We start from the raw sequence: 21,190 nt of genomic DNA on the forward strand, positions 1-21,190 counted from the left end.
TATTATTAATATATGCTGCATTGCTCTGCAATTTATAATGCATGAAATAAGATCAGGCAAAGGAAAAAAAGTGTAGTTATTGAAGAGGAAGAGGACAAATAATATTTACTGACATAATGATTGTCTGTTCAGAAGTCTCAAACACAGGAAAAAAGCAATTGAAAAACTAATAGCCATAATGAGAGATTTTTGTCTAGGAGACCCATCATAAACGAAATACACAAAAATCAATTGGTTTTTATATACAAGCAATAATTAACTAAAAGATTTAATTTAAACATCCCACTCATAATGAAATGAATACATTATCTAGGAATATATTTAATAAGAAGCGTCTAAGACAGGAAGAAAACTACAAAAATGTATTATGGATTTAAAAACAGGACTTGAATAAATGGAGAGAAGCATGATCCTTTGATCTAATTTAGTTCCTGGACCCTTATAATGCTGTCAGTTCTGAATGGAGCCCAGAGCAACACGGTCTAGTCCCGTTAACGCACACAGATGCAGAATCCTAGGCAAAATAATGTTAAATCAAGTCCAACGGCATATAGAAAAGTAACACTTCTGGAGCAAATAGGGTTTATCCTAGGAATGTGAAGATTGATCGAAGTCAGGTCAGTACATTTGTCTGTCTTATTCTCCTTTCTGTTCTCTGCATTTGTGATAGTTCTTGGCATAGACTCATAGTAAGTGCTTAACAAATATGTGTTGCCTGAACAGATATTCCGTGATCTTTTAGTGTTTTTTTTTTGCTACATTAACAAAGCAAAGGAGAAACTTCCCTTCTATCCTAATCATGCCAAAAAATCATTTCATAGAATTCAATATCCACTTTTTATCAAACGCCAAGAAAACTAAAAATAGAATAAACTCTTATCTTGTGAAAGTTTTCTATAAGGAATTCACAGTAAGTGTTACCTTTAATTATGTAACGTTAGATTCAGAAGCAACAAAACTAGCTTACTATCACCTTGACTTGTTAAAATGTTACTGAGCATTTTAATCAATGAAACAACGACGAAAAAATGAACAAGAGCTGAGAATTTGCAGAACAGACCAAAACAGTCATTATTCTGATGGTACCAACTTACATTCAGAAAACTGCAGATCAGGTGACAACCAATGGGGTTAGGGACTGAATATCTGTTTTTGCTCCATGAGTTTTGTATTGAAACCTTAACTCCCAATGTGACGGGAGATGCAGCCTTGGAGATGCGGCCTTTAGGAAGTGAGTCTCTCTCCTCCATGTGAGGAGATAGCAATAATGTGGCTGCTTGTAAGCCGCGAAGAGAGCCCTCACCCAAACCAGACTGCGTTGGTACTTTGATTTCAGACTTCCAGCCACCGTAACTCTGAGAAGTCAATGTTTATTAGTTAAGCTGCACAATCTATGATATTTAACTATAGCAGCCCAAGCAGACTAAGAAACTGGCTCTAAGCTCAACATATACAAACCCTCAACTTTTCCATGTCCTAGAAATTATGAAACAAACTTTAATACTTGTCTCATTCACATCTTTACAAGATAATTAAATCCTTAGGAATTAAATGAGAGAACTATGAAAGTCCTGGATAAAAAAAATTATAAAACTTTATGGAAATTCAACATAAATGGTATATTGAAGTAGATAAATTTTTTGGCATGAGACATCCCCTGGTTTGAATACCACCTTGGTCATTTACTGGTTAGATTTGTTATATCCAATAATTGCACACATGTAAGAGGAAATCATGTCCTGATCACGTCCCTATAACTTCTCTATAAATGCAACTAAACCTAATCAAAAATCAAGAGAAACAACAAGAATTTGGGAAGACAAAGTAAAATAAAGGCCGAGATATTTTTTGGAAAAAAAAAAAAGAGAGAGAGAATGGGGGCATGCCCTGCCAAGCATGAGAACAAATTACAACTTAGAGTAAAAACATGGAGTATAGTATTCTTCTGGATCTGAGAATCAGTGAATAGACCAACAAGAAGAGGAAATCGAGTTGCCTATGACACATATTTCACTATTATCTATGCATTTCAAAACCGTGAAGTGTTTTTGGAAACTTGAAGTAATGATAACATTTTTCAACTTCGCATAAAGTTACATAAGGAATTACCCTGAGGCGGTCGTCTGGGACTCCTCACAACATGGCAGTCCCGTGCTTCTCCCATCACCGGTGAGAGCTGCGATGGTGAGTTCTGTGCCAACACACAGGGGCTGAACGTCTGCTCTGGCTTAGTCTCGAAAGCTGACAGAGGCACTTCTGCTGGATTCTGTCGGTGAACCAATCCCTAAGTTTGGGCCAGACTCAGGAGGAATACACAGAGACCCCCCTCTCATTTGGAGGAAGGTCAGAGAATTTGAAGATGGTTTAAAAGCGTCCTCCTCTCTCCCTCCTAGTTGTTGTGCTGAAATTGATACAGCTTTTGGTGTGAGCCAGTCCCTGGTTTGAGTGCCGTCTTGGGCAGTCGCTCTTTAGACTTGGGGCATTTGATAAACTAATGCATGGAAGATTCTTCCTTGACATGTGCCAGATTAAATGTCTAGAAAACATTAACCTCATTGCTTTAGCTAAAAATAAAGAGGTCATTCATTAGTTTGTTTGAGCAATCATGGCATTAACCTTTTCTGCGGCCATTCTGAGTACATCTCTGACTGTCGAGCCATAGACTAGGAAATTCTAAGCAATAAACAGCAGGTAAATCCCCATGATGTGTGAGTATAGAGTGGCAATAAAAGTCTAAATCTCCCTCACCTGCTTAGACCATGCAAAGATGCATGTATCTACAAAGAACACTTCACAGCCTGTATTCCTACTTTTAGGATAGTCTGATTGGCAACAAACAAACAAAAACCTCTGTCTGAGTTGAATAGGAACCACTCCTCTTCCTTCAAACCATTGGCCTTCCAACATCTATCTAGAAGATTCTACATTTACGTGGAAGGGCACTCAGGATTCATCATCCAACTCTCTCCTGCTCATGCCTCGCTGGTGAGCAGGGGCTCATAAAATGCATATCATATCATATCATTATATTATGTTTAAACATTTTTATTTCTCCAGAGAATTTAAAATATACAAACATGTGACTCTGTGAGGAAATGATCCAAAAAAGATTATAAATACAGCTATAAATGTCAAAGTTCCTAAAACATTTCACTGGCTCTATCTTCAGAAGAAAGTGTTTACACAGAGAGCACACGCCAGCATGTTTTATTATTGTTATTGTGGGCATTAAATGTTACAAATACAATCTGTTTGACACACACATAAACGATGGTCTCCACAAACCTCTAAGAACCACCTCTCACACTGTGAACTCATGAGCAAGAACAATTCAGGAAGGCACAGGCAGCCGGCTCTCCACAGCAACAAGCGAGACCTGCCATCCCTCGGCTGCAATTAAGAAATCACCGTCTGTTTTTAACTTAATAAATGCTCAATTTGTAAATTTTGCTCATTTCACTTGTTGAATTTTTGGAAAGTTCTCTAGTAAATTGTTAATCACTTGCTTTCTTGTTTAACCCCTTCAGGCTAATCAAGATTTCTCTTTTCTGAGAGATAGAGAGAGAGAGAGAGAGAGAGAGGAGGAGGAAGAAGAGGGGCCAGTGTTGTGTCGTAGCAGGTAAAGCTACTGCCTGTCATGCCGACATCTCATCTGGGCCCTGGTTCAAGTCCCAGCTGTTCCACTTCCAATCCAGCTCTCTGCTATGGTCTAGGAAAGCAGCAGAAGGTGGCCCTAGGGCTTGAGATCCTGTACCCTTGTAGGAGACCCGGAAGAAGCTTCTGGTTCCTGGCTCTGGATTGGCCCAGCTCCAGCTGTTGTGGCCATTTAGGGAGTGAACCAGCAGATGAAAAATATTACTGGGAGGTCATTGTCTCAGGTGCAGCTTAACCCACTAAGCCACAGTGCCAGCCCCTACAGAACATCTCAATTAGAACCAGATACAGGTCCATCAGATCCTGTCCTCATTGTTTCCTATCTGTCCTTAAAATAAACCTCCCTTAAACCAGTTTGAGTTGGGTTTTGCTCTTGAAACCAAATGAGTCGGAGACAACAGCCAATGGAGGGCTTGGTCATCATGTCATATTTTCCTGTCTTTCAAGGAATTATTTGGTATGGCTCCAGGAAACTTCTATTTGGCTATGTGCCACTGGAGATGGTGGGATTACTTATACCTTATCAGTTGATAGAATTTTATTTTATTTTTGCTATGGTGTAGCCCTTTCTCTTTGATATTATACTTTGTTTGCAAAAATACAATACAATTTTTATCCAGCAATTCAGAGAGTTCCTTTTCACAATACCCTTTGAGATCATTGTGAGAGTTGTTAACGTTAAACTGCCCTAGTGAGGAGCTGTCTTTGATACCATATAATTTCATTAATTTAAGTCCAAGTGAAGATCAAATTTTCCAATTCACCTAAGCCATTTATTAGCCTTAGCTTTCATGGTGATTAACTTTAATGACAATAGCACTCCACACAATGTATGAACATAGAACTCTGCTTCTTATGTGGCAGTGGAATTATCCCTTGGTAAACATTTCACTTGGGAGTAGCTTAGAGAGGCCACAGTCTACAGGTTAGTGACGTGAGCCTTGGTTTACCTATTAGTTAAAGGAAAGATTTTCTTCAGTGTAAATGTGCTAGAAGGAACAGATCTTAACTGTATATGTTTGAGTGGTGTATATATACAATATGATATAAATATGATTGTTTTAAAAATTATCCTAATGCCATGAACAGTATTTTAGAAATAAAACAATAGCCTGGCATAAATGAACACTTTGTTACTTCTAGAACTTACTCTAATTGTGTTATTTCTTCATGTCTGACCACATACTTATGGGTACAGCTGGTTCAGGACTAGGACTTCATGTGCAAAATTTAAAGGTGTCCAACAACTCAGTTATCAAGATACTATTGTAATAAAATGCCTTTAAAATAAAAATTGATGCAAAATTGTTATTATGGAAAAGACGCTGGAATCTAAAATAGACACAGGATCCGAGATGACAATGAGCAGAGATCTCTGCCCTTGGACAGTTAATTAGACTAAGATTATCCAACCATGTTGTTGCAGTTGGTATATGATGTCAGAAGCACGCACCAGACATAGAACTCAATCAGTTTTAGACTTTTAAGTCATCACTGGGTTCTGATCCTTTTTTTATATATCGTTGTTCTTTCAATCTTCACACTTTGGGGTTCTCCCCAAATATTACATTAGGAAATTCAAATGTGTTTCACTTCAGAACAAAATTAAAGAAGTACTATGTTGATACTGCATGATTCTAAATAACTGTGAAACCTACTTTTAGGCAGTGTATAAATAACATACTTGAGAATAGAAATCTATGAATAGTTCTTTGAGTGAAAGAATGGTGGAGCCAATTTCACTCCATTGAGGTAACACTAAACAAGATGAGCTTGTTTTATTTCATACTAAGGAATGACCAAATTAAGCATGAGAAAATGTGACAAGATTTTCAATCATGCTTTTTTTTTCTTCCAGCTTGAATTCTTTACTCTTCCAAGCTGCCAGGAATAGAATTCTCAAAAAAGCCACCCTCCCTTCCATGAGCCTTGGAATAAATCAATATGGTCTGCACTTGACTGTATTAATGGTCTCCTGATTATTTGGAGATTTTGTCATCATTTCAGACAATTGTCAGGCCAAATGGGAAAAAGGAGGTGGTAAGGATGGTAGTATGGGGAACTAAAGGCCAAGCCAGCACTTCCCAATCTTTTAGAGTTCCCTGGAATCTTATTAAAACACAGGTTCTGGGAAGGAGCCTGAAATCCTACATTTCTAGCAAGTTCCTACATGGTGCCCAAGTTGCTGTTTCGTGGATCACACTTTGAGTAGTAATGATCTATGCTACATGTGAGTTTCTGGTGTTGCTTTTGAGACTGAATGTTTAAAGAATTATTCTGCTGCAACATAAAGTTTCCTCTCTAGAATATAGGGTCTTGAAAGTTGGAATTTTGTCTTGGTTCTACTTATATCTCTAGTTCCTGGAACACTGCAGGACCTAGAGGGGGCACTTAAATGATTGATCGTTGTGCAAGGAATAACTGAAATGTGGAGATAATTTTTTTAAAAAATTTATTTAGAATTTATTTGAAAGGCAGAGTTAAAAAGGGAGAGAGAAAGAGAGAGGGATGGAGGAAGAGGGAGTGAGAGAGAAGGAGGGATGGAGGGGGAGAGAGAAAGAGAGAGAGAATCTTTTCTCCACTGGTTCATTCCCCAAATGTCTGCAATGGCCGGGCTGGGCCAGGCTGAAGCCAGGGTCCTGGAGCTTCATCTAGGAATTCTATATTGGTGACAGGGTACCAAGTATCTGGGCCATTTTCTGCTGCTTCCCCAGATGCATTAGCAGGGAGCTGGCTCAGAAGAGGAGGAGTAGCCAGGACTCGAACCAGTGTTCATTTGGGATGCTGGTGTTACAGGCAGGACTTAACCTGCCATACAACAATGCATGGTCCTGGGGCCAATTTTAGAGCAAGAGCTCTTAATTGTATTTATGCCCTAGGTCCTATCCTGTTTAGTAATCTGATAAAGCTTGTGGACTCCTTCTCAGGATATTTTCAAATGCATAAAGTAAAATGCATATGGATTACAAAGGAAACCAATTACATGGAATTACAGTTATCAAAATATGTAAAAGCCAAATGTGTGATGTAATAATGTATGTGCTTTTAAAAAAACAAAATATAGCAGTGGATCTAATAATTACTATAATTTTGGAGAACTGTTGAATATAAACAATGTTTTCAGATATCTTACAACAACTATAATTTGATGGAAGATATCTGTGATTACTTTTGGTGATAAAGTGACAGGTACTGCTAATGATACTATACATTGTTTCCTATGTTCATAATTGAAGGATTTACTAAATTTCAGGAGGAGGAGAGTGGAGTGATGTAATTCTTTTCACATTCAAGTTCATAGACATCTTGAATTCTATCAGCCTCTTGGAGTCCTTGAACCTTAGCTTAAAAATCTAATTTTTTGATGTTTCATGGGCTTTACTTCTCAAGCTTTACCAAGATTGGCTAAAAGATTATTCCATTAAAAGAAAAAATAAAATTATGGTTACTTCGTACAACGAAGTGTAATATGGTAAACCTATCATTCCATTTTTTAAGCACAATACTTCCACTTGCAAAATCTAGAATTGCTTTTTCTAGCAACAATTTTCCTTCCTACCATGCATTGTCTGCAACAGTGGCAAAAATATAATGGCTGCCTGTCTTTATTCACTGATGAAACAACCCACAAATGCAGCTTTATAAAGTGCAGTCCCAGGAAACAGATCTATAAGCCTGGTGAGCACCCCAAGACCCCACCGTCGGGAGTGCTTGCACTAAATCTTCATTTCTGATCCGTGAGCCCCACACACGGTCTTCTAAATGAATGATGTGCTGCCTTGTTGACAAGAAGTGTAACAAACTACACATTTGAGAGATAGAACAGGGCTTGTGGGATTGTTTTAATGAACAATTTCACAGGTGTTAACAACAGAGGTGGGCTCCGAAGGGCTTCAAGCAAGGCAGGTAACTCTGAAACTGGAGCTAAACACCTGTTGGCAAGGTGTATTCTTTCTCCTACCTTGTCTTCCTTTGTAATGATTTTTCAGGTTTGCCTTACTGGTCTTTTCCTTCAAAAGTCAGCAAGTGAGGAGAGTGGAGAAAAGGAGAAAAGAGGGAGGAACGACCAAGAATTCAAATCCGGCGTGGTTGCAGTGGCACCTACGACCTAGAGCAGAGGTCTCAACCCTGCAGTCTCAGGGTTGGATGCAGGAGCACATGAGTTTGCTTCGCTTATACCATAATAAAAATTGAACTTGAATGCTCTTAGGCAGCAGCGTGCAGGTGGATGTTTAATAACTAGTCCCTGGGGTAAAGGAGGTGTGGAAGTCCCCATCTATAGTGGCTGCCAATTTTTAAGTTGTAAATGGTTGGTTTTGAGTTATGAAGATGTGGAAAAGGGATTTACAAGGATACACACAGCTTCCCTCTAGGGCCCCTGCAAGCTGGCCCTAGCATACAGCCTGGCAGTCATTTGCTCTCCTGTCTTCCCACCTCTCCATAGATCTTCCACCCTACTCGCCTCCCCCTCTTAAACCACCTCCTCCAAACCAATGGGCACGGAGATTTGTGACTTCTTCCTACAGATTTTCTGGGCTCCTGATGTTGGTTGCAAAGCTAGAGTGAGGCACGGGCTGGCTATTTTGAGGTGTGATCAGAGACTTGCATTCATTATGAGGAAAGCCGGGAGATTTGGCAGAAAAGAAGCCAAGACTGAGCCTGGGATGCAGCAGCCACAGGAAGTATGGCTCCGCTGTCACTTGACTGGCTGCTCCCTGTCTCTGTGCTTCCATTTGTCAGAGAGCTGGGAGGTCACAACTAAAGATGGGAAATTATTAGACAAAGTGATTCGACCACACAGAAAAGTACTACTCTTACTTCTCCCCTTCATTTTCCCCACTCTATTGAAAGAGACATTCCACAAGGATCAGATACTATTTCTGTCTTTCACACTTCTTCTCTTGCTAATTTTTATTGGGCTTCTGAGCTCTGATATGAATGTGCAGGCAATGTGGAAACTGATCAAGAGGCAGAGATTTATATTAAAATGATTTACATATATTTTATCATCAATTTTAATGATGCCATTTGGGTGAAGATAAAGTTGCTTCAAATGAAAGACTGGAGAGCGTGCTACTTAAATATCACATCATGTATCTTCACTTCACATTTAAATCAGGAAACAAAAACCTATATTTACTGGTGGTGATGCTTGGAGAAGTAGAAGGTTTTGTTCAGACTGCAAGCCCTGGTGAGTTCCAAACCATTACCAAAGAGAGAACACCCTTCTACTTCCCTCCACCTGCCCAGCACCCACTGCCCTCCTTTCTGACTTATAGAGAGCCCATGCTAGTTGTTGGGCAGGGAGTCCTGGAGGCAGGACTCTGCTGTTCTACAGCCCAGAGCTTCCCCACCCGACCCTGAGCCCCAGGAAACCTACGGTCAACACCGAGTGATGTTAAGGCCCTCTCTCCCTTCCTCTCTTTATTTTCATTATAGTTCAGTAGCTACCTCCTGCCCTGTTTGCTACCAGAGAGACAAGAGAGGAGGGAGAAACATGCAGCAAGTGTTGAATACTCACTTGAAGAGTCCTTGCATGGCACTTCAGAAAGATACGAGAAACAGTAAAGCAGCTGTACGCATAAGACACGTTCTACAAACCCTCGCTGAGCACTCTGTGGTTGACCAGTTATCTCATGCAATTCCTCTCTTAATTTGCAAAGTACAGTTCCCATGGTACTGATTCCAGCCTTGGCACAACCTCCACACCTCCACTGCCAGGCCTTGCTAACTTCTACTCATCCTAAGACTGATCACAGACCGGTATTTGCCAGGAAGCCTCCATGTTACCCTCCGCACAGCATTCTCTCCCTCTGTGTCAAGTCTCCCCCTGCAGTGACCACAATGCATTGCCCTAGCATCCTGCTGAACTTGTGCTAGTTGAGAGTAGAGAACTTGTTCATCTCTGTGGTCCCCAATTCTACTTTTTGCCTTGTATATACAGTAAGTGCTCCAAAAATGTTTTGTGAATGAATGAATGAATGTTGGGGCTATACAATAATAAATGAAAAGATTTAGGATAGAGTTATAGAGGAAAGGAGTTTAGAAGTAGAATTTTGAAGAGTACAACCATTTGCAGTAAGGAGCCGTATTCCCCTGCAGAAATCAGGAAATGGAGCGATTTTATGTAGAGGGTGATGTTTCATTTTGTTAGCTCAGGTCTGACTTTAAAATAAATAAGAAATATAGAGAATAATGGGTGGACGTCAGTATGAGACTACTACGCAAAGGATTTTGTCATGACAAGGAGCTGCCCTCACCATATTGAGTCTGGATGTATGAAGGTGCTTCAAAAAGTTCATGGAAAAATGGATTTAAAAGATAAGCTTATTTTAGTGTAAAAAAATTTAAAACCATATATCATCAAAAGGATCCTCCAAAGGTTCATGAAAATGTATTTTTTTAAAGATTTTACTTTTTTATTTGAGAGGTAGAGTTATAGACAGTGAGAAGGAGAGACAGAAAGAGAGATCTTCCATTCGCTGGTTCACTCCCCAAATGGCCGTTGCGGCTGGAGCTGAGCAGACCCAAAACCAGGAGCCAGGAGCTTCTTCCAGGTCTCCCATGCGGGTGCAGGGGCCCAAGCATTAGGGCCATCTTCTACTACTTTCCCAAGACATAGTCAAGAGCTGGATTGGAAGAGGAGAAGCTGGGACTAGAACCAGAGCCCATATGGGATGCTGGCGCTGCAGGTAGAGGATTAACCTACTGTGCCACAGCACTGGCCCCTGAAAATGTACTTTTTAAAATTTATTTGACAAGTAGAGTTATAAACAGTGAGAGGTAGAGACAGAGAGAAAGGTCTCTGTCTGCTGGTTCACTCCCCAAATGGCTGCCATGGCTGGTGCTGTGCCAATCCGAAGCCAGGAGCCAGGTGCTTCTCCTGGCCTCCCAAGTGGGTGCAGGGCCCAAGCACTTGGGCCATCCTCCACTGCACTTCCGGGCCACAGCAGAGAGCTGCACTGGAAGAGGAGCAGCCGGGACTAGAACCAGTGCCCATTTGGGATGCCGGCGCCACAGGCAGAGGATTAACCAAGTGAGCCACAGTGCCGGCCCCCTGAAAATGTATTTTTAAAAAAGATTTATGGCCGGCGCTGTGGCTCAACAGGCTAATCCTCTGCCTGTGGCGCCGGCACCCGGGGTTCTAGTCCCTGGTCAGGGCGCTGGATTCTGTCCCGGTTGCTCCTCTTCCAGTCCAGCTCTCTGCTGTGGCCAGGGAGTGCAGTGGAGGATGGCCCAAGTGCTTGGGCCCTGCACCCAACATGGGAGACCAGGAGAAGCACCTGGCTCCTGGCTTTGGATCAGGGTGGTGTGCCGGCCGCAGTGAGCCAGCCGCAACGGCCATTGGAGGGTGAACCAACAGCAAAGGAAGACCTTTCTCTCTGTCTCCTCTCTCTCTCACTGTCCACTCTGCCTGTAAAAAAAAAAAAAAAAAAAAAAAAAAAAAGATTTATTTATCCACTTGAAAGGCAGAACTAAAGAGAGAGAGAGGAGGGAAGGAGGGACAAAGAAAGAGATCTTTCTTCCATTCTGCTGGTTCACTCCCCAAATGGCTGCAATGGCCGGGGCTGGGCCAGGCCAAAGCCAGAACTAGGAACTTCTTCCAGGTCTCCTATACAAATGCAGGGACCCAAGGATTTGGGCCATCTTCCACTGTTTTCTGCAAAGTGCATTAATAAAGATCTGGATCAGAAGTGTGGCAGGGACCGGCGCTGTGGCGCAGCTGGTTCGCGCCCTGGCCTGAAGCGCCAGCATCCTGTATGGGCGCCGGTTGAGTCCCGGCTGGTCCACTTGCGATTCAGCTCTCTGCTATGGCCTGGGAAAGCAGTAGAAGATGGTCCAAGTCCTTGGGCCCCTGCACCCACGTGGGAAACCGGAAGAAGCTCCTGGCTCCTGGTTGTTGTGGCCAGTTGGGGAGTGAACTAGTGGATGGAAGACCTCTCTCTCTCTCTGTCTCTCTTCTCTCTGTGTAACTGTGATTTTCAAATAAAAAAATAAATCTTTAAAAAAAAAGAAGTGGAGCAGCCGGGACTTAAACTGCAGATGGTGGCTCAACTGAATATACCACAGCGTTGGCCCCTAACATGTGCATTACAAAAAACCAAGGGCTATGCCTAGATTTCTTTTAAATCTATTTTTCCATGAATTTGTTAAAGTATTCTCATATGCTAGATTATCCAGCAAACTCACAAATCCCAAGAGAGGTATGAGCATTCTAGAAAGGAATAAAGAAAACCTTAGATTCTAGATCTCCTCTGGGCCTCCCTCACTTGGTTGTACATCTCACAGCAAAAATGAACCTGCTCTGAAAAAGCCCATTCTCCCTCAGCCCTCGGAAAGTAAAACTCAGCTCCATGAATATTTTAACTGAATTGTCGATGGCATCAAAAATATTCCCGTTTTCACTTTTCATTTCATTTCATCTTTCTTGAAGATCATGTGCAGGTTTTCATGAGCTGGTGGGCAGACCAGGTTGATCTCTCTCTCAGAAAATCCATGTCACTTCAATTATTTGTTCTCTCATTAAATGCTTTCAAGAAGGGTAACTCATCTCTCTTACCTAGACACACATAGTGAATCTTTAGGCTCTGCTAAGGCGGGTCTGTGATGTATTTCTTGTCTTCATTTTTCACAGATGTTGTGATGGCGTCGATGAAGAATCCATCAGAAACCATTCCTAGCCCAAGAGGCAGAGAGCCAAAAACCCACCTTGTTTCTCTGCCCTCCTCCCAGCCCTAGTCTCTCCTTTCAGAATGCCTGCTCCTTTCTAATTTATTATCTTAAGGAATTTGCTAATTTTTTTTTCTCCCAAGAGGAGGGAAAAACCTAACTGTTCAAGATGTTACTTTGTTTACTCCACTTAATTATTTAAGAGGATTCTCGAAGCCCTTGCCACTCAACCCTTACAATCCCACACAGAAAGAAAGACAACTCAGAAAGCTGAGAAGCGTCATGCAAATGGAGGTTCTTGGAGCTGAAAAGGGCATGACACAGCTTCCGCCTGGAGAAGATTGGACGCCAGGGTGCAATGGTGTTTGGTTGCTAATGATGGAAGGATTTTGGCCGCAGACATGGAGCCATTTGTTGAACATGTAAACCAATATTAATGACGCAGCATTAATTTATGGCTGCTGTAGATTATTTCTAATACAGACCTGCTGACTTGTACATGTATAATACATAAACACATCCATAAAAGTTTAATGCCTTCAGAGTGGTACACTCACCCACAACACTGCCTGTTGACGAGTTCTCACGCTTCTTAACCCTGCTTCCTGGAGGAGACTGCATGATGCCAAGGTGACAGGACTGAGGCTAGCACCAGAGGAATGGTCAGAACATTAACTTTGCTAAACTTTGGTGGCAGACGTTTGTAGAGACATGCAGCAAAATACGTGGTGATCACGAACGTGGCTTTAGCTGATTTTGAAAACTGGATCTCAGATTACCCATCGGAGTGGCAAAACATCCTGTCTACACATCCAGGGCAAATTACACTCAGTTCAAACAGCCATCATGAGGGTGTGCTTCGCTAGCGGCTAGGACTAGTGCCTAAATAAAGATCTACGCCCTTTGACGGGAATAGCCAGTCTTAAAGAAAAGCTTCAACCTACACATTCCTTTCTAGTTTAACACACGCATGGCAGGAGCTGAGCACGCACGAGGAATGATTGTTTGTGGACCAGGGCACACACCATTCCTTCCTCTTTGCCAGAGCCCTGGAAGCAGGAGTTTCCCCTCCTGGGTCTTGGATTTCTGAGCTTAGTAAGCTTTCAGGGCCTCGTAGGAAAGACAGGACACAACAGAACATTTCACACAGCGTTTCCGATCATTGCTTCTCCACCCTTTGCTAGCCAGGCTCGTAGTTTGTTGGGATTTTCATTTTTATAAAGGGTACCAGACCACATTCTGCCTTTTCTGCTTCTGCCTGTCAGTTGCAGAAATGGAAGCTGGAACCAGCCGGCTTTGTCAGTCATCTGCCCCCGAACAGTGTCTGAAATTTCTGTTCCTCTCTGGATAGTGGATGTTCAGTCATTTTGCAGCACTCAACTCTGCTCTAATAACAACTCTATGATGGCCCTGTGGCCTTTTTCATAACATTTATTTTCAGGTCTGCCATGTGTCAGGCATCCATAACAGCCGGGCTGACTATCATTTTGTGGCTCCAAAGGCGTGGGCAGTGAGAGAGAGCTGGACTCCTGCAAAGCATGATGGAATTGGCTGGATTTCATGTGACGGGCTCAGCCGATGGTCCTTTGTCCAGAGCAAGCAAGCAAGAAGCAGAAAAGCTTGCTATGGGTCCTGTTTCCTAAGAACATGGAATAAACAGCTCATAGTGCTTTCCTTGGATTAAAAACTCTGCTTTTCCTCAATCTCCAAGCTCAGTTAGGTCATAGTTGGGCATCTGGCTTCACTGAGATTTTCTTGGGACGAATACTTGTGAAGGAATTTAATTGATCAAGTGAAGCTAAATCCAGCTCATGGCTGACACTAATAGTTGAATAACACTTCAGCATTACAGCTTCCTTTGAATCAGTTAATGTCATAGTCCCCTAAAACACAGATCTAATATCTTTTATAGAAATTTCAGGATCATCTACAAGGGAGCTTTAAAAACTTTAGGAAAAGTTCTCATTATCTTTGATTCCATTTTCCATGAACTTTTTGAAATCCTCTTGTGAATTTATCAGTGATTAGCACCTTAATAAATATTTCTTCTTCTGTTTATACTTAATAACTATTTGCTTAGTGTTCTAATCTAGAGCTCTTACCACATCAAAAGGATATGTAAAAACTCCTAAAACATTGGTCTTGGAAATAAATAACTATAATTTGTCACTTTTCCTAAACTACCTGTGTTAATACTTGAATAACTAGCAAGAAGAGCAGCCATCTTTAAATAAACATGCTATTAGACTGGGACTATTGAAAGCGTTCGATAGACAATATGAGTATTCATGTTACTGGGCACAACAGATGTTAGCAAAGCAAAATGGATTTGTGTGATTTAAACTCCTAGAAGTATTTGGAATTGAGTAGTTCTCCAAAATAGACAATGCCCTACCTTGCACCTCAACTCAGATGTTCAACACATGTCTCAAATTCTTGACTTCTCTAACTCAATCTCGGGCTTAACTTCTCAATATGGCACCATTTTTGCTGAGATGCAGAGGTTACAAACTTGGGTAAGTTTGATTCTCTTGATTCCCTTGAAATAGCCTTGATTCTCTTTTTACCATATACTCTTCGAAAGAGATAGGACAACATAAAGTGATATCAGTTTTGTCTCCAAAATACATCCCAAATCTGAGTACTTCTTAGTATTTCCATTCCTTTCATCCTCATCCAATCCATCATTGCAGCTGACTTAGAAGGTCTCCTAACTTGTCACCCTTCTCTACCATTGCTCCCTGTTAGTCCATTCTCCACACAGCAGCCACAGTGGCAATTATATCATGGTCTATATCAGATTATGCAATAAGAACCTTCCAATGGTTTCATACCATGTTTATATTTACAAAACCCTACCTGATTTCCCCCTGCCCATTTTCCTAACTCATTTCCAGTCCCTCTTCTCCCCTGTAATGTACTTAACCCAATCTCGCTTCCTATTCTTCAAACTTGCTGAGATTAGTCCTGCCTTGGCTGTTCCTCCAGACTGGAATGTTTTTCCTCTGTTTATTTGCATGATTGAGTCAATTACTTGATTCAGGCTTCTGTTGGAATGTCACTTCCCCAGGGCACCCTCCCTTGACAGTCTTTCCAATGGTGCTTCCCCCTATTCCAATGTAGTCCTCCAACTTCACCTGCTTCATTTCTTTTATAGACCCCTTGTGTCAGTTGGGTTTCTCCAGAGACACACAATTGTCAAGACACATCTCTACATAGATTTATTAAAGAATTGGCTTATGCAATTCAGGGGGGCTGGAAAATTTATAATTTGTAGGGCAGGCAAGCAGGCTGCAAACTCAGGAGCTCTTTGTTGTAGACTTGAGGCAGACTTCCTTTTTTTCTGGAGAGACCTTAGGTTTTGACCTTCATACCTTTACCTGATTGGAGAAAGCCCACACACATCATCAAGGGAAATCTTATTTATTTCAAAGCAACTTATTATAGATGTTAATCATATCTACAAAATAATGCCATATCAACATTTAGGCTAGCGTTTGACCAAACAACTGAGCACCATTGTCTAGTCAACTTGTCATGTAAAATTTAACCATCACCCTCATTCAGCACCTTATTCCAGGGCACGTAGTAAACACTGGATCAATGAGTAAATCAGCCTTCTCTCTTGTTTTACACAAAACAATCTCCTTAGACCAAAACGTCACAAACAGAATTTTGACAATATAACCATTCAACAGAGGTTTTAGCTATTGAAAAGCTACAGAAAACAGCCTTCTGATATACTGATAGGTACTTGCTCAAGTTCTTAGGATAAGCAGGAGACATGATAAGTGAATCTCCATTCTGACAACAGATAAGAGCTGACCCATTTCAACCAAGCAACATGCAATTCTAGTAGCAACTATTTAACTTGTTATGAAAGAAGAAAACTCATGGTAAATGATTTTTGTAGCCTGGCATTGTGGCGTAGGTAAAGCTTCTGCCTGCAACACCAGTATCTCACATGGGTGCCAGCTCAAGTCCCAGTTGCTCCACTTCTAATCCAGCTCCCTGCTAATGGCCTGGGAAAGCAGTGGAAGGTGGTCCAAGTCCTTGGGGCCCTGCCACCCACTTGGGAGACCTGGATGAAACTTCTGGCTCCTGGCTTTGGCCTGACCAAATCCTGGCCATTAAAGTCATCTGGGGAGTAAAGCAGAAGATGAAAGGTCTCTGTGTGTGTGTGTGTGTGTCTTTCCTTCTCCCTCTCTCTCTGTAATTTTGACTTTCTAATAAATAAATCCTTTTAAAAAGGTATTTTTTTAAAAAAGGAACTGATTTTTATGGTTTCAAAATAGATAAGTCCTAGAGCAAATTATTATTCAACAGACTACAGTAAGTTATCTATTCAACAATTTTAGTTAAAACTTTAACTTTGAGTTTTAAGGCCTATTTTTATAGTTCTGATTTAAAAGTTTTAATAACTTCATATTTGTCTTTATGGAAGGATATTGTTCTTAGTTAATTTGATATAAAATAGGGAATAACGGCAAGTTGCAGACATTAAGAGCCTCTGGCATTTGGGCCAAGCACCTGGCAGAACATAGGACATAAAATACTCTGGGGATGGAGTCAGGTGCATTGGAAATAACACAGCTTTTCAGATGGTAATATGGATTTGCCAGGGCAAGATTAAAAAGCCAGGCTACCCAGATAACAAAAAGACATGTTTATTTGATCTCGATAGTAACTAAAATATTTTGCAAAAATGAATAGCCCTTCCAGACTTTGAAAATGTGATTATTATTTTGGACTTTGGAAATCCTATGGATGTATTTTTAAGTTAATTATGTGAGATGTTTGGATTTCAATATCCCACCAGATAGCTTTGTAGTCCCCAACTACAACCATTATCGTTTTTCAAATTTATCATCCCATTTGGCTTTATGACTCCTCTGTGAGGTAAGCAGGATGATAGTATTGTTCCTATTTCTATGGAGGAGAAACTGAGGCTGTGAACCAGTTACTCAACAGGAGCACATAGCTGAGAAGTTACAGCAACAGGATCCAAATGCAGGTCTCAGTAATGATTCAAACACCATTACTCTGCCTCCTCTTTAGTGAGGGCTGAGATGATCATATTGGCTTGACCATATTGGCTACTTTGGACTCGATGAGTTAGTTGGTCATTCAATTAATGGGTCTAATTTCCAAGGGTGAATCCAGTTTCTTGGGACACAAGGAAATTTCTTTGCCCAAGGCTTGTAAAAATTCAGGGATTTTTTTTTTTATTCTCACAGAAGGTGTGCACCAGTTCTTGCCTTCTGTGTTACAGACTTCTCTTTATTAACTATTATCCTGTGTAATGTGACTGTCCTTTAATTTTACATAAAATCACAAGGAAGTATTTTCCTCAATAGTAACAGTTTCTCCACTGAACAACTTAGTTTTTCAGTTGTTATTTGTTTTTATGCATTTTCACTTTTATGTTAAACTTTTAAATTTTATTTGAGATGCTGAGAGAGAGATAGAGAAAGAGGTAGGGAGAGAGAGAAAAAAAGAGGGGAAGAGAGGGGAAAAAAAGAGGGAGCAGGGAGAGAGCCCTCCTCTCTGGTTCACTCTTCTCCAGATGGTTACAATGGCCAGGGTTGGGCCAGGCTGAGGATGGGAGCCAGTAGTGCACTCCGGGTCTTCCACGCGGGCAGCAGGAACCCAGCTGTTGGAGTCATCACCACTGCTTCCCAGGGTCAGCACTGTCAAGTAACTGGCATTTGGAGCGAGAGCCAGGAATCAAAGCATAGAATGTGGGCATCTTAACTGATGCTTTTAACTGCTAGGGTATATGCCCACCCCTCTTGTTTTCCCCCATACTTCTATGTTATTGGACTTTTTTTGTTTGTATGTTTGTTATATTCCTTCCTTGGATTTTTGTATAACCAGCCCTGGCCTGTTATTTTTATATGAACTGCTTCAAGAAATAAATTTTACCCTCTACTTATAACAGCCTCCTGCTTCTTTGGCATTGCTTTTTTTCTTTTCCTGAACTGTTATTCTTGTTATGGAGATGTCATTAAAAAAAGTATTTTGGTATAAATTTGGACATGATATTTGATATAATTTTACTTGCTATAAATTGAAACAAGTCCACATTTGGCAAAAGTTAAAAGCTAATAATATGAGCCACAGATGAAAGCAAAGAAAGGCAGGGAAGTTTCTGTACTGACAGTAGACAATATGTGCGTCAACCTTCTCGGAGACAGTTTGGCAATAAGAATATCGGAGATTTTTAAAACATGCATACCATTTCACCTTCCCCTTCTACATTTAGGAATTTATTTTAAGTAGTCAAGGATTTCTGCAAAGGCTTAGTTACATGACTATCTAATGAATGTTTTTCAGAAGACTAAAAATTTGGAAATAACCTAACTAGCCAACGGTGGGGGATTGCTTAAATCACTGCAGCTTATGATGCACTCTGGCCCCAGGTTATTGTGCACCCGTTTAAGAAACACAATATGTAATATCATCAAAGATGTTCAAGATATATTACCAAATTAAAAATCTTTTTTTAAAAAAAGATTTATTTATTTATTTGAAAGACAGAGTTAGAGAGACACAGAGGCAGAGTGAGGGAGAGGTCTTCCATCTGCTGATTCACTCCCCAATTGGCCACAACATCCAGAGCTGCACAGATCTGAAGCCAGGAGCCAGGAGCTTCTTCCTGGTCTCCCACATGTGTACAGGGGCCCAAGGACTTGGGCCATCTTCTACTGCTTTCCCAGGCTATAGCAGAAAGCTGGATTAGAAGTGGAACAGCTGGGACTTGAACTGGTGCCATATGGGATGCCAGCACTGCAGGCAGCAGCTTTACCTGCTATGCCACGGCACTGGCCCCAATACCCCACTTTTTTTTGACAGGCAGAGTGGACAGTGAGAGAGAGAGAGAGACAGAGAGAAAGGTCTTCCTTTGCCGTTGGTTCACCCACCAATGGCCACTACAGCTGGCGCACTGCGGCAGGCGCACCACGCTGATCTGAAGCCAGGAGCCAGGTGCTTCTCCTGGTCTCCCATACAGGTGCAGGGCCCAAGCACTTGTGCCATCCTCCACTGCACTCCCGGGCCACAGCAGAGAGCTGGTCTGGAAGAGGGGCAACCGGGACAGAATCCGGCGCCCCGACCCTGACTAGAACCCGGTGTGCCAGCGCCGCAGGCAGAGGATTAGCCTATTGAGCCGCAGCGCCGGCCCCAATACCCCACTTTTAAAAAAAGAATATATAGAATACTTATACAGAGAATATATAATGTTATAAATGTAATAGATAATAATAACCATCATATAATAATGTAATAATGTAGTATATTGATATATATAGAATACTTGCATGAAAAATATTTGCAGAAGTGTTATTAATGGATGTCTGGGATGTAGGCTTATCAATGACTTTTTTTCTTATCTGCAGTTTCTATACTTTTTATCTTAAGTTTATATTACTTTGGTAAAGTGTACAAGTAGAAGTTATTAAAAAATCCAACCTCTGATTTAGTAGGTCAGATTTTAGGTGCCTGTGAAGTGACTTGTCCATGATTTTACCTATCTTTTATGGTCATTTCATCTTCCAAGACATCTCACAGACTGACTTGAAAGCGAAATTTTTTGAAACCTGTAGAATTTTACAGTGAATTTTTATAAAGCCTTAATACTACCTTCAAAGATCTCTTTAAAACCCGCCCCCCGAGCCGGCGCCGTGGCTCAATAGGCTAATCCTCCACCTTGCGGCGCCGGCACACCGGGTTCTAGTCCCGGTTGGGGCGCCGGATTCTGTCCCGGTCGCCCCTCTTCCAGGCCAGCTCTCTGCTATGGCCAGGGAGTGCAGTGGAGGATGGCCCAGGTGCTTGGGCCCTGCACCCCATGGGAGACCAGGAAAAGCACCTGGCTCCTGGCTCCTGCCAGGATCAGCGCGGTGCGCCGGCTGCAGCGGCGGCCATTGGAGGGTGAACCAACGGCAAAGGAAGACCTTTCTCTCTCTGTCTCTCTCTCACTGTCCACTCTGCCTGTCAAAAAAAAAAAATAAAAAAAAATAAAATAAAACCCGCCCCCCACCACACACACACACTCACACATACACAGAAAAACGTCAGCCTCCATATGTTCCAAACTCAGTACTGTGGGTGGTTGGTGAAGTACACATCCTGTAGAAATCAACAACCAGATTTTCTTTCTATTTCTATTGCAGTAATGGTCCTGGGACAGCTCATCCTCTGGCCATCAAGCCAAGAAATCCCGGCAGGACCACTTGCTGGTAGTTACAAAATGATTGAACCCAAATAGTCAGATAAGTTTGATCATGTACGTTCAACTAATTAATTTTAATCTTGTATTTGAGATTCCAAAGAGATATGTCACAGTTTTCAAATGATGAAAACTTGGAAATCTGGAGTTGGGTAACACGGATGGGCTAGCTTAACACCATCTTATAGACAAGAGAACCAACACCAAGTAAGGCTAAATGATGCAGTAACAATACAGACCCAGTTAGTGTCAGAGCCAAGACTAGCTTTCAGATCCTTTAACCTTTAATTCAATTATCTGCCCGGATTAAGGGTTCAAGTACAAGTTCTGAGCTAAAAATATAAAATCTTGAGCAAGTTATTTAACTTCCCCGAGCCTTGGTGTACAATAATATCTCCCTGTAGAATTGTGGGGAAAATTAAATAAGATAATTTAAACGAACACCCCATTAGGACATTGTAGGTGAATCAATTGTAGATATTATTGCTAGTAGTGGTCATCTAAGACCCAGCTAATAGTAGAGTCTAGAGGGTGGAACCTGCAAGAGAGGTCAGAGCTTGTCTGAGGAGTTCTTTGCCTGGTGATCACATTTGAACCAGAAAAAAAGATGCGATCACTGACAGAGAGTGCAGAGAAAGA

At 41.4% G+C, this 21,190-nt stretch overlaps 1 long non-coding RNA gene across 1 annotated transcript in view; it reads left to right on the top strand.

The window, feature by feature from the left end:
• Nucleotides 1–13,441, top strand: part of LOC149127184 (uncharacterized) — a 197,497-nt gene extending 184,056 nt beyond the window's left edge. Inside the window, exon 7 of the long non-coding RNA XR_016232840.1 lies at nucleotides 12,290–13,441. This is a non-coding gene — a long non-coding RNA (uncharacterized LOC149127184). The remainder of the gene's footprint in view (nucleotides 1–12,289) is intronic.
• Nucleotides 13,442–21,190: the final 7,749 nt, after the last annotated feature.

The sequence above is a fragment of the Oryctolagus cuniculus genome, chromosome 4 (assembly GCF_051225735.1).
Source record: "Oryctolagus cuniculus isolate XC-2025 breed Fujian yellow rabbit chromosome 4, ASM5122573v1, whole genome shotgun sequence".
Lineage (NCBI taxonomy): Eukaryota > Metazoa > Chordata > Mammalia > Lagomorpha > Leporidae > Oryctolagus > Oryctolagus cuniculus.